Genomic DNA, 12553 nt, shown 5'->3' on the forward strand with positions numbered 1-12553 from the left:
TTTGTTTACTCAAACTTTACACCCAGCTTGCCTCTGTACTAATGTATAGTCTTACTTTCTGAACTCTCTGTAGCTCTGCTGTTTTATTACTTTAAAATGCAGTGGTCCCCCCCCCTTGTGTGTGTGTGTGTGTGTGTCTCTCTCTCTCTATATATCTATCCATCTCTCTCCTTATGTGTTGTTCTCCCCATGGTCTCTTTCTCTCTCTGTCTCTCTTCCCCCCCCCGACTCTCTCATCCCTTATGTAATGAAAGAATCTATAAGCATAATTTACAGCATTAAAGGGCCACTAAACCCAAAATCTTTCTTTCATGATTCAGATAGAATAGAAATTTAAACAGCATTACAATTTACTTCCATTATTTATTTTGCTTCATTTTTTAAATATCCTCAGTTGAAGAAAAAGCAATGCACATGGTGAGCCAATCACACGAGGCTTCTATGTGCAGCAACCAATCAGCAGCTAGTGAGCATATCTAGATATGCTTTTCATCAAAGAATATCAAGAGAATACAACAAATTAGATAATATAAGTAAATTAGAAAGATGTTTAAAATTGCATTCTCTTTATAAATCATAAAATAAAAAATGTGGGTGGCATGTCCCTTTAAAGTAAAAAGTATGTTTTAAACATATTTTAATGGGCATGGATTTCTAGATCTCATAATCAGAGCAAGCATTGTGTTATCTGGCAAGAGTTTCTGTTACAATCCTTTTAGACTAAAATCAGATGTTTACTAAGTTGACCAGTTTTCCAAGACACCATTTAAAGGGACATGAAACCCATATGCAAATTTAAATAACTTTCCAATTTACATCTAATATCTAATTTTCTTCATTCTTTTGATGTCCTTTGTTGAAAATCATATCTAAATATACTCAGTAGCTGCTGATTGGTGGCTGCACATAGATACCTCATGTGATTGGCTCACCCATGTGCATTGCTATTTCTTCAACAAAAGAAAATATCTAAAGAATGAAGGCGTATCCTAGCCACTGCCTCACCAGTCTCTGACGTCACTGCACGTCACTGGTGTGACCCACACATCAGACCTCACCCTCAGACAACAGCTGTCTCCCGTGTGACCCGCACATCAGACCTCACCCTCAGACAACAGCTGTCTCCCGTGTGACCCGCACATCAGACCTCACCCTCAGACAACAGCTGTCTCCCGTGTGACCCGCACATCAGACCTCACCCTCACACAACAGCTGGATCCCGTGAGACCCGCACATCAGACCTCACCCTCACACAACAGCTGTCTCCCGTGAGACCCGCACATCAGACCTCACCCTCAGACAACAGCTGCCTGTCTCCCGTGTGACCCGCACATCAGACCTCACTCACCCTCAGACCAACAGCTGTCTCCCGTGTGACCCGCACATCAGACCTCACCCTCAGACAACAGCTGGATCCCGTGTGACCCGCACATCAGACCTCACCCTCAGACAACAGCTGCCTGTCTCCCGTGTGACCCGCACATCAGACCTCACCCTCAGACAACAGCTGCCTGTCTCCCGTGTGACCCGCACATCAGACCTCACTCACCCTCAGACCAACAGCTGTCTCCCGTGTGACCCGCACATCAGACCTCACCCTCAGACAACAGCTGGATCCCATGTGACCCGCACATCAGACCTCACTCACCCTCAGACAACAGCTGGATCCCGTGTGACCCGCACATCAGACCTCACTCACCCTCAGACAACAGCTGTCTCCCGTGTGACCCGCACATCAGACCTCACCCTCAGACAACAGCTGGATCCCGTGTGACCAGCACATCAGACCTCACTCACCCTCAGACAACAGCTGGATCCCGTGTGACCCGCACATCAGACCTCACTCACCCTCAGACAACAGCTGTCTCCCGTGTGACCCGCACATCAGACCTCACCCTCAGACAACAGCTGCCTGTCTCCCGTGTGACCCGCACATCAGACCTCACTCACCCTCAGACCAACAGCTGTCTCCCGTGTGACCCGCACATCAGACCTCACCCTCAGACAACAGCTGGATCCCGTGTGAACCGCACTTCAGACCTCACTCACCCTCAGACAACAGCTGTCTCCCGTGTGACCCGCACATCAGACCTCACTCACCCTCAGACAACAGCTGGATCCCGTGTGACCCGCACATCAGACCTCACTCACCCTCAGACAACAGCTGGATCCCGTGTGACCCGCACATCAGACCTCACTCACCCTCAGACAACAGCTGGATCCCGTGTAACCCGCACATCAGACCTCACTCACCCTCAGACAACAGCTGTCTCCCGTGTGATCCGCACATCAGACCTCACTCACCCTCAGACAACAGCTGGATCCCGTGTGACCCGCACATCAGACCTCACTCACCCTCAGACAACAGCTGGATCCCGTGTGACCCGCACATCAGACCTCACCCTCAGACAACAGCTAGATCCCGTGTGACCCGCACATCAGAGCTCACCCTCAGACAACAGCTAGATCCCGTGTGACCCGCACATCAGACCACCCTACGTGACCTCACCCTCAGACAACAGCTGGATCCCGTGTGACCCGCACATTAGACCTCACCCTCAGACAACAGCTGTCTCCCGTGTGACCCGCACAGCTGAAACTCACTGAACAAGTCACTTGTGTAGAACAATAATGAAGTTGAACTACAGTACCTTGGTCCCTTCCGGCTAAAGTACCGATGTTGTCACTGGGGTCACGTGGCATCAAATGGTTCTACAGCAGGAGGGGAACTAGCTGCAACCATGGTCGGGACAAACAAAGCAATGTTCTCTATCTGTGCAGACTATACGTGTAGTATAAGGCAGAAATATATAGCATCAGTACAATGTTATATATCTGTGTATGTGTGTTATACAGAGGGAATATATATTGTATACGTGTGTGTACAGAGGGAATATATTATATATCTGTATATGTGTGTTATACAGAGGGAATATATTATATATCTGTGTATGTGTGTGATACAGAGGGAATTTAGTATATATCTGTATATGTGTGTGATACAGAGGGAATATATTATATATCTGTATATGTGTGTGATACAGAGGGAATATATTATATATCTGTGTATGTGTGTGATACAGAGGGAATATAGTATATATCTGTATATGTGTGTTATACAGAGGGAATATATTATATATCTGTGTATGTGTGTTATACAGAGGGAATATATTATATATCTGTATATGTGTGTGATACAGAGGGAATATATTATATATCTGTATATGTGTGTGATACAGAGGGAATATATTATATATTTGTGTATGTGTGTGATACAGAGGGAATATATTATATATCTGTATATGTGTGTGATACAGAGGGAATATATTATATATCTGTATATGTGTGTGATACAGAGGGAATATATTATATATCTGTGTATGTGTGTGATACAGAGGGAATATATTATATATCTGTGTATGTGTGTGATACAGAGGGAATATATTATATATCTGTGTATGTGTGTGATACAGAGGGAATATATTATATATCTGTGTATGTGTGTGATACAGAGGGAATATATTATATATCTGTATATGTGTGTGATACAGAGGGAATATAGTATAACATAATTTATGTAAGAACTTACCTGATAAATTAATTTCTTTCATATTAGCAAGAGTCCATGAGCTAGTGACGTATGGGATATACATTCCTACCAGGAGGGGCAAAGTTTCCCAAACCTCAAAATGCCTATAAATACACCCCTCACCACACCCACAAATCAGTTTAACGAATAGCCAAGAAGTGGGGTGATAAGAAAAAAGTGCGAAAGCATAAAAAATAAGGAATTGGAATAATTGTGCTTTATACAAAAAAAAAATCAAAACCACCACAAAAAAGGGCGGGCCTCATGGACTCTTGCTAATATGAAAGAAATGAATTTATCAGGTAAGTTCTTACATAAATTATGTTTTCTTTCATGTAATTAGCAAGAGTCCATGAGCTAGTGACGTATGGGATAATGACTACCCAAGATGTGGATCTTTCCACGCAAGAGTCACTAGAGAGGGAGGGATAAAATAAAGACAGCCAATTCCGCTGAAAAATAATCCACACCCAAAATAAATTTAAAATTTTATAATGAAAAAAACTGAAAATATAAGCAGAAGATTCAAACTGAAACAGCTGCCTGAAGTTCTTTTCTACCAAAAACAGCTTCAGAAGAAGAAAACACATCAAAATGGTAGAATTTAGTAAAAGTATGCAAAGAAGACCAAGTTGCTGCTTTGCAAATCTGATCAACCGAAGCTTCATTCCTATACGCCCAGGAAGTAGAAACTGACCTAGTAGAATGAGCTGTAATCCTTTGAGGCGGAGTTTTACCCGACTCGACATAAGCATGATGAATTAAAGATTTCAACCAAGATGCCAAAGAAATGGCAGAGGCCTTCTGACCTTTCCTAGAACCGGAAAAGAAAACAAATAGACTAGAAGTCTTTCGGAAATTCTTAGTAGCTTCAACATAATATTTCAAAGCTCTAACTACATCCAAAGAATGCAATGATTTCTCCTTAGAATTTTTAGGATTAGGACATAATGAAGGAACCACAATTTCTCTACTAATGTTGTTGGAATTCACAACCTTAGGTAAAAATTTAAAAGTTCGCAACACCGCCTTATCCTGGTGAAAAATCAGAAAAGGAGACTCACAAGAAAGAGCAGATAATTCAGAAACTCTTCTGGCAGAAGAGATGGCCAAAAGGAACAAAACTTTCCAAGAAAGTAATTTAATGTCCAATGAATGCATAGGTTCAAACGGAGGAGCTTGAAGAGCCCCCAGAACCAAATTCAAACTCCAAGGAGGAGAAATTGACTTAATGACAGGTTTTATATGAACCAAAGCTTGTACAAAACAATGAATATCAGGAAGATTAGCAATCTTTCTGTGAAAAAGAACAGAAAGAGCAGAGATTTGTCCTTTCAAGGAACTTGCAGACAAACCTTTATCCAAACCATCCTGAAGAAACTGTAAAATTCTCGGAATTCTAAAAGAATGCCAGGAAAAATGATGAGAAAGACACCAAGAAATATAAGTCTTCCAGACTCTATAATATATCTCCCTAGATACAGATTTACGAGCCTGTAACATAGTATTAATCACAGAGTCAGAGAAACCTCTTTGACTAAGAATCAAGCGTTCAATCTCCATACCTTTAAATTTAAGGATTTGAGATCCTGATGGAAAAAAGGACCTTGCGACAGAAGGTCTGGTCTTAACGGAAGAGTCCACGGTTGGCAAGAGGCCATCCGGACAAGATCCGCATACCAAAACCTGTGAGGCCATGCTGGAGCTACCAGCAGAACAAACAAGCATTCCTTCAGAATCTTGGAGATTACTCTTGGAAGAAGAACTAGAGGCGGAAAGATATAGGCAGGATGATACTTCCAAGTAAGTGACAATGCATCCACTGCTTCCGCTTGAGGATCCCTGGATCTGGACAGATACCTGGGAAGTTTCTTGTTTAGATGAGAAGCCATCAGATCTATTTCTGGAAGTCCCCACATTTGAACAATCTGAAGAAATACCTCTAGGTGAAGAGACCATTCGCCCCGGATGCAACGTTTGGCGACTGAGATAATCCGCTTCCCAATTGTCTATACCTGGGATATGAACCGCAGAAACTAGACAGGAGCTGGATTCCGCCCATACCAGAATTCGAGATACTTCTTTCATAGCCAGAGGACTGTGAGTCCCTCCTTGATGATTGATGTATGTCACAGTTGTGACATTGTCTGTCTGAAAACAAATGAACGATTCTCTCTTTAGAAGAGGCCAAGACTGAAGAGCTCTGAAAATTGCACGGAGTTCCAAAATATTGATCGGTAATCTCACCTCCTGAGATTCCCAAACCACTTGTGCTGTCAGAGACCCCCACACAGCTCCCCAACCTGTAAGACTTGTATCTGTTGAAATTACAGTCCAGGTCGGAAGAACAAAAGAAGCCCCCTGAACTAAACGATGGTGATCTGTCCACCACGTCAGAGAGTGTCGTACAATCGGTTTTAAAGATATTAATTGAGATATCTTTGTGTAATCCCTGCACCACTGGTTCAGCATACAGAGCTAAAGAAGTCGCATGTGAAAACGAGCAAAGGGGATCGCGTCCGATGCAGCAGTCATAAGACCTAGAATTTCCATGCATAAGGCTACCGAAGGGAATGATTGTGACTGAAGGTTTCGACAAGCTGATATCAATTTTAGACGTCTCTTGTCTGTCAAAGATAGAGTCATGGACACTGAATCTATCTGGAAACCTAAAAAGGTTACCCTTGTCTGAGGAATCAATGAACTTTTTGGTAAATTGATCCTCCAACCATGATTTTGAAGAAACAACACAAGTCGATTCGTATGAGATTCTGCTAAATGTGAAGACTGAGCAAGTACCAAGATATCGTCCAAATAAGGAAATACCACAATACCCTGTTCTCTGATTACAGACAGAAGGGCACCGAGAACCTTTGTAAAAATTCTTGGAGCTGTTGCTAGGCCAAACGGCAGAGCCACAAACTGGTAATGCTTGTCTAGGAAAGAGAATCTCAGAAACTGATAGTGATCTGGATGAATCTGAATATGCAGATATGCATCCTGTAAATCTATTGTAGACATATAATGCCCTTGCTGAACAAAAGGCAGGATAGTCCTTACAGTTACCATTTTGAATGTTGGTATCCTTACATAACGATTCAATATTTTTAGATCCAGAACTGGTCTGAAGGAATTCTCCTTCTTTGGTACAATGAAGAGATTTGAATAAAACCCTAGCCCCTGTTCCAGAACTGGAACTGGCATAATTACTCCAGCCAACTCTAGATCTGAAACACATTTCAGAAATGCTTGAGCCTTCGCTGGATTTACTGGGACACGGGAAAGAAAAAATCTCTTTGCAGGAGGCCTTATCTTGAAGCCAATTCTGTACCCTTCTGAAACAATGTTCTGAATCCAAAGATTGTGAACGGAATTGATCCAAATTTCTTTGAAAAAACGTAATCTGCCCCCTACCAGCTGAGCTGGAATGAGGGCCGCACCTTCATGTGGACTTAGGAGCTGGCTTTGATTTTCTAAAAGGCTTTGATTTATTCCAGACTGGAGATGGTTTCCAAACTGATACCGCTCCTGAGGATGAAGGATCAGGCTTTTGTTCCTTGTTGTGACGAAAGGAACGAAAACGATTATTAGACCTAAATTTACCTTTAGATTTTTTATCCTGTGGTAAAAAAGTTCCTTTCCCTCCGGTAACAGTTGAGATAATAGAATCCAACTGAGAACCAAATAATTTATTACCCTGGAAAGAAAGGGAAAGCAGAGTAGACTTAGAAGACATATCAGCATTCCAAGTTTTAAGCCATAAAGCTCTTCTAGCTAAAATAGCTAGAGACATATACCTGACATAAACTCTAATGATATCAAAGATGGCATCACAAATAAAATTATTAGCATGTTGAAGAAGAATAATAATGCTATGAGAATTATGATCTGTTACTTGTTGCGCTAAAGCTTCTAACCAAAAAGTTGAAGCTGCAGCAACATCCGCTAAAGATATAGCAGGTCTAAGAAGATTACCTGAACACAAGTAAGCTTTTCTTAGAAAGGATTCAATTTTCCTATCTAAAGGATCCTTAAAGGAAGTACCATCTGCCGTAGGAATAGTAGTACGCTTAGCAAGAGTAGAGACAGCCCCATCAACCTTAGGGATTTTGTCCCAAAACTCTAATCTGTCAGATGGCACAGGATATAATTGCTTAAAACGTTTAGAAGGAGTAAATGAATTACCCAAATTATTCCATTCCCTGGAAATTACTTCAGAAATAGTACCAGGAACAGGAAAAACTTCTGGAATAACTACAGGAGATTTAAAAACCTTATCTAAACGTTTAGATTTAGTATCAAGAGGACCAGAATCCTCAATTTCTAATGCAATTAGGACTTCTTTAAGTAAAGAACGAATAAATTCCATTTTAAATAAATATGAAGATTTATCAGCATCAACCTCTGAGACAGAATCCTCTGAACCAGAAGAGTCATTAGAATCAGAATGATGATGTTCATTTAAAAATTCATCTGAAAAATGAGAAGTTTTAAAAGACTTTTTACATTTACTAGAAGGAGGAATAACAGACATAGCCTTCTTAATGGATTTAGAAACAAAATCTCTTATGTTATCAGGAACACTCTGAGTATTAGATGTTGACGGAACAGGTAATGTAACTTTACTAAAGGAAATATTATCTGCATTAACAAGTTTGTCATGACATTCAATACAAACAACAGCTGGAGGAACAGCTACCAAAAGTTTACAGCAGATACACTTAGCTTTGGTAGCTCCAGCACCAGGCAGCGATTTTCCAGAAGTATCTTCTGACTCAGTTTCAACGTGGGACATCTTGCAATATGTATTAGAAAAAACAACATATAAAGCAAAATTGATCAAATTCCTTAAATGACAGTTTCAGGAATGGGAAAAAATGCCAGTGAACAAGCTTCTAGCAACCAGAAGCAATAAATAATGAGACTTAAATAATGTGGAGACAATAGTGACGCCCATATTTTTTAGCGCCAAAAAAGACGCCCACATTATTTGGCGCCTAAATGCTTTTGGCGCCAAAAATGACGCCACATCCGGAACGCCGACACCTTTGGCGCAAAAGAACGTCAAAAATGACGCAACTTCCAGCTACACGTATGACGCCGGAAACAGAAATTTTTTTGCGCCAAAAAAGTCAGCGCCAAGAATGACGCAATAAAATGAAGCATTTTCAGCCCCCGCGAGCCTAACAGCCCACAGGGAAAAGTCAAATTTTAAGGTAAGAAAAAGATGATTTATTCAAATGCATTATCCCAAATATGAAACTGACTGTCTGAAATAAGGAATGTTGAACATCCTGAGTCAAGGCAAATAAATGTTTGAATACATATATTTAGAACTTTATAAAAAAGTGCCCAACCATAGCTTAGAGTGTCACAGAAAATAAGACTTACTTACCCCAGGACACTCATCTACATGTTGTAGAAAGCCAAACCAGTACTGAAACGAAAATCAGCAGAGGTAATGGTATATATATAAGAGTATATCGTCGATCTGAAAAGGGAGGTAAGAGATGAATCTCTACGACCGATAAAAGAGAACCTATGAAATAGACCCTGTAGAAGGAGATCATTGAATTCAAATAGGCAATACTCTCCTCACATCCCTCTGACATTCACTGTACGCTGAGAGGAAAACCGGGCTCCAACCTGCTGCGGAGCGCATATCAACGTAGAATCTAGCACAAACTTACTTCACCACCTCCATAGGAGGCAAAGTTTGTAAAACTGATTTGTGGGTGTGGTGAGGGGTGTATTTATAGGCATTTTGAGGTTTGGAAAACTTTGCCCCTCCTGGTAGGAATGTATATCCCATACGTCACTAGCTCATGGACTCTTGCTAATTACATGAAAGAAATATCTGTATATGTGTGTGATACAGAGGAAATATATCATATATCTGTGTATGTGTGTGACACAGAGGGAATATATCATATATCTGTATATGTGTGTGATACAGAGGTAATATATCTGTATATGTGTGTGATACAGAGGGAATATATTATATATCTGTGTATGTGTGTGATACAGAGGGAATATAGTATATATCTGTATATGTGTGTTATACAGAGGGAATATATTATATATCTGTGTATGTGTGTTATACAGAGGGAATATATTATATATCTGTATATGTGTGTTATACAGAGGGAATATATTATATATCTGTATATGTGTGATACAGAGGGAATATATTATATATCTGTGTATGTGTGTTATACAGAGGGAATATATTATATATCTGTATATGTGTGTTATACAGAGGGAATATATTATATATCTGTATATGTGTGTGATACAGAGGGAATATATTATATATCTGTATATGTGTGTGATACAGAGGGAATATATTATATATCTGTGTATGTGTGTGATACAGAGGGAATATATTATATATCTGTGTATGTCTGTGATACAGAGGGGATATATTATATATCTGTGTATGTGTGTGATACAGAGGGAATATAGTATATATCTGTATATGTGTGTTATACAGAGGGAATATATTATATATCTGTATATGTGTGTTATACAGAGGGAATATATTATATATCTGTATGTGTGTGATACAGAGGGAATATATTATATATCTGTATATGTGTGTTATACAGAGGGAATATATTATATATCTGTATATGTGTGATACAGAGGGAATATATTATATATCTGTGTATGTGTGTTATACAGAGGGAATATATTATATATCTGTATATGTGTGTTATACAGAGGGAATATATTATATATCTGTATATGTGTGTGATACAGAGGGAATATATTATATATCTGTATATGTGTGTGATACAGAGGGAATATATTATATATCTGTGTATGTGTGTGATACAGAGGGAATATATTATATATCTGTGTATGTCTGTGATACAGAGGGGATATATTATATATCTGTGTATGTGTGTGATACAGAGGGAATATAGTATATATCTGTATATGTGTGTTATACAGAGGGAATATATTATATATCTGTATATGTGTGTTATACAGAGGGAATATATTATATATCTGTATGTGTGTGATACAGAGGGAATATATTATATATCTGTATATGTGTGTTATACAGAGGGAATATATTATATATCTGTATATGTGTGTGATACAGAGGGAATATATTATATATTTGTATATGTGTGATACAGAGGGAATATATTATATATCTGTGTATGTGTGTGATACAGAGGGAATATATTATGTATCTGTATACGTGTGTGATACAGAGGGAATATATTATATATCTGTAAAGAGAGCAACCAATATTGCTCAAGGAAAGGTTCAGAACTATATAGTGTGCTTTGAGAGGCTGTCACCTTCGCGACATGTAGTGTTAAATGGAGTGACAAGTCTGTATAGAAGAAATTGCAAACCAGAGGAAAATACAGCTGATAAACCTACGTTTAGGCACTGAGTAAAGGCAAGCTGGCAATGTAATTTTTCTTAGACCACTAATCGGGTCATGCAAGCAATATACCTTGAAGCAGTCACTTAAATAGTAAACATCAAAAACCCCTAGTGTTCCTGAGTAGCCCAGCTGTAAACTGTGATCTCACAAAACGCCCACTATTAGACATGCAGATGTAAGATGATATGACAATTAATGATTTTGTTAGCCTGTCAGCTCGTTATCCATAGCGTTAATCAGGCTCAGAGTTAAGCACAGTTCCACATCTCCGTGGCATAAAGCTATGTCCTGACAAATACCATTCAAATTATCACATGCAGGTTATAGAGAGGCATACTCACAGTGCTGGGGTTCTGATTTTCTTTATGGTTTATAGATTTCTAAGTGTCAGTCTCGTGCCAGCTTAAAGAATACTCACAGTGCCGGAGTTCCGCTGTTAAACATTTAGTGCAATCCCTGGTGTCGGTAACAATTTGTGAACTTCCGTTCCCAAGTAACACTACTCAGCCTCTCTCCTTAGCGCACACCTACTCCTATCAGCTGGGATCATCCGGGTCAGCTGTAATCCGTGTCGGCTTGTGCGTGCTAGCGGAAGTGGAGTCCCTGTACTCCACAGTAAATATAAAACAAAATAGTATCCAAAGCACGTCCAAGTTAGAGAGAAAAGTCCCTTGACATCCAATTCATAGGTAAAAAAAACAAGCCTTTATTGTGAAAATATTACAGGATAAAACATGGTCATAAAAAACTCTCAGCAGAGAGACAAGTGGAAAAGGTCTGACCGGTTTCGGCCCAGTTCGGCCGTAGTCATAGACAGGTAACAGGTACTCAAAGGACACACCTTATATACCTGTTAACCACTCCCCAACTGGGAGTGGTATAAAAGAATAGATTAAAAACAAACTCGTACCTCTGTGCTGTTATGAAAAAAGGGAATTGCATGGTATTAATATAAATACATGATATATAATATAATATAACAAATGGAGATTCAAATATGTGATCAAATATAAATAGTCAAATATAAATTAGGACTAAAGGCATTTGAGATAATATTCACTTAATGGAGGTGTGTCAATTGATGTATAAATAAATAGATAGATGTGTACATACATATTTAAATACCTAGCCTATTCTGAACCCTCTAAAGATATCAAAAAAGAGTAAAATATGTAAATTAATGGTTGTTACAACAAATTACAAAAAGGCCTGTTGAGCCGTTAGTTCATAAATATACATATTGATAGTAAACATTAACAAAAAATTAACAAAAAATTGAGTCTGTTTATACAAATGTATTAAAGAAACAGCAATCCATATTAAAAATATATAAAAATCTGTATTAATATTAATAAATAAGTATCTAAATATGAACTAGGGAGCCAAATAATCAAATGGCCAAACAGGATATAAAGCATAAAATATAAGATGCTTCATACACTAAGCCTAAACATTAGTAAATGTCATAAGGATGTAAAATTATACATACAATACAATACACCTTAGCCTTATAAGATACATGCCAGCCCAAAAGGATGTTACTTAATTAATAAATT

General features: G+C 39.0%; 1 protein-coding gene across 4 annotated transcripts in view; it reads right to left on the reverse strand.

Moving 5' to 3' along the window:
- LOC128666755 (oocyte zinc finger protein XlCOF7.1-like) overlaps nucleotides 1-2676 on the reverse strand; it is a 278254-nt gene extending 275578 nt beyond the window's left edge. For 3 of the 4 annotated variants that reach the window (XM_053721526.1, XM_053721523.1, XM_053721525.1), the window contains exon 1: nucleotides 2557-2642. The gene's annotated coding sequence lies outside the window, so the exon portion shown is untranslated. The other variant, XM_053721524.1, reaches the window with a different exon arrangement.
- Between the last annotated feature and the right edge of the window lie 9877 nt (nucleotides 2677-12553).

The sequence above is a fragment of the Bombina bombina genome, chromosome 7, assembly GCF_027579735.1.
Source record: "Bombina bombina isolate aBomBom1 chromosome 7, aBomBom1.pri, whole genome shotgun sequence".
In the NCBI taxonomy this organism is placed as follows: domain Eukaryota; kingdom Metazoa; phylum Chordata; class Amphibia; order Anura; family Bombinatoridae; genus Bombina; species Bombina bombina.